Source organism: Palaemon carinicauda, chromosome 2, assembly GCF_036898095.1.
Source record: "Palaemon carinicauda isolate YSFRI2023 chromosome 2, ASM3689809v2, whole genome shotgun sequence".
Classification (NCBI taxonomy): domain Eukaryota; kingdom Metazoa; phylum Arthropoda; class Malacostraca; order Decapoda; family Palaemonidae; genus Palaemon; species Palaemon carinicauda.
In genome coordinates, this window is record NC_090726.1 from 193,107,252 (window position 1) to 193,109,751 (window position 2,500).

The window sequence follows — 2,500 nt, forward strand, 5'->3', positions numbered from 1 at the left end:
TCTCTCTCTCTCTCTCTCTCTCTCTCTCTCTCTCTCTCTCTAGGCTGTGTTTTTTATGAAAAATAGCAAAGGAAATTTTGCTGAATTTGAGGACACGTCTGAGGCCTTTGTCCTGTAGTGGACTAGTTATGGCTGATAATGATATATATATATATATGTATATATATATATATATATATATTTATATTTATATATATATATATATGTATATATATATATATACACATATATATATATCGTTCTCCTCGCACTGATAATAGGAACCTGTTTAAGCTTTCTATCGCATGTTTTATTCTGTTTAAATTTTGTCATTCTTGCTCTCAACTGTCTATATGTAAGCTCGTTGTCTTGTTGAATAAACTTTACTTGTATTCATCTCGCCTCTCTGTTAATATAAGAAGCACCTCGTACATTCTGTAGTGTATTTAAGCATTTTCCCCCTATACAAATGAAGTACATTTATACCACTCAAAACATATAGTTCATTTTCATAAATAAATTAGATTATAATCATAATTATAACAGAAAACTAATACGTTTCCAATCTGTCTTATTTTCTCAACTGATATGTTTGAATAATGTTGCAACAGACTACAAACTAACTTTCAAAAGTGACAGTACAGAGATCATTCATCTGTTTCCAACATTGAGTAACAACATTTGTTGAAGACTATAGAGCCAATATAACGTGACGTAATACGACAACAGAATCCCGGTAGTAATATCAACGCATGACCCACGGTCTACTGTAGGCCTCAGATTCAGATGTATACCGTGCGCATGGCGTTTTTCACCTGATATTTTCGAAAGAAACAAACGCTAGACTCACATGTGAGATTTCGTTTGTTTTGCGAAATGAATCTGTTTTTTCCTTTCTCTTCCATTTCCAAGACACGATGGATGTGTTTACGTCGTTTATCACGTCGGAGATTAAAAGAAGAAGAAGAAGAATGGAGGCAGAGTTATTTAGCAGACACAGCAGAGCATTTCAGCGTACACTTTCACTGTCGTTCTGGCCGGCGATTCTCGCCAGAAACTTCAGTCACATTTTCAGAAATTGATGGTTTTAGAGATTGCGTACGAGTTGAGTGTACTGTAGATAAACAACATATCTCAATATTACTCTATTATATTGAAGGGAGAAAGGAAAATATATTTCAAATATATATATATATATATATATTTTTGTGCTGTCGATTGAAGTGCATAAATATGGGATAGTTATGAATTATGTCATATTTATCAATTTTATCGATACTTTTCATAAGATTATATAATACACTTTATTAAGAAGAAAGGTTCATTCATGTCTTTATGTAATACACATACATACTGTATATACCAATGGATGCACACTATTTTATTATTATTATTATTATTATTATTATTATTATTATTATTATTATTATTATTATTATTATAAAAAAAAATTCCATCTGCAACTAATAATCACTTCATACACACACACACACACACACACACACACACACACACACATATATATATATATATATATATATATATATATATATATATATATATATATATATTATTCTTATTTGCTAAGCTATAACCCTGTTCAGAAAAGCGGGATACTATAACCCCAAGGGCTCCAACAAGGGAAAATAGCCAAGTAAGGAAAGGAAATAAGGAAATAAGCTACAAGAGAAATTTAAGAACAATAATATTAGGATCTTTATTTATATATATTTATATACATATATATATATATATATATATATATATATATATATATATGTGTGTGTGTGTGTGTGTGTGTGTGTGTGTGTGTGCGTATATATATATATATATATATATATATATATATATATATATATATATATATATGTGTGTGTGTGTGTGTGTGTGTGTGTGTGTGTGTGCGTATATATATATATATATATATATATATATATATATATATATATATATATATATATATATATATATATATATATATAAACCAGTGGGTATGTACTTGTGTTTTCTGCACATGAAATATTTTATAAACAATCCGTGCTATGTATTACGGCTAAAAACTCCTTAATCTTATAAGTGAAAAATTGTACTTAATATATAAACCAGTGGGTATGTACTTGTGTTTTCTGCACATGAAATATTTTATAAACAATCCGTGCTATGTATTACGGCTAAAAACTCCTTAATCTTATAAGTGAAAAATTGTACTTAATATATAAACCAGTGGGTATGTACTTGTGTTTTCTGCACATGAAATATTTTATAAACAATCCGTGCTATGTATTACGGCTAAAAACTCCTTAATCTTATAAGTGAAAAATTGTACTTATATCTTGTGTTGTCTTAGCTCGGAAAACAGAAGCATCTTTAGTTGTTAAATCTCTTACTATTGTATATATAAAAAAACATATATGCGTACATGGAGACTGATCAACCCTCCCCCTAAAAAGCATATTCTTCTTATTGGGGTATTTCATCTCCTTTGGATATTAAAAATTATGCCAGAAAACCTCAAACCAAT

At 29.0% G+C, this 2,500-nt stretch overlaps 1 protein-coding gene across 3 annotated transcripts in view; it reads left to right on the forward strand.

Moving 5' to 3' along the window:
* LOC137629084 (uncharacterized) overlaps nt 1-2,500 on the forward strand; it is a 293,593-nt gene that overhangs the window by 171,128 nt on the left and 119,965 nt on the right. The gene's annotated exons all lie outside the window — the stretch shown is intronic.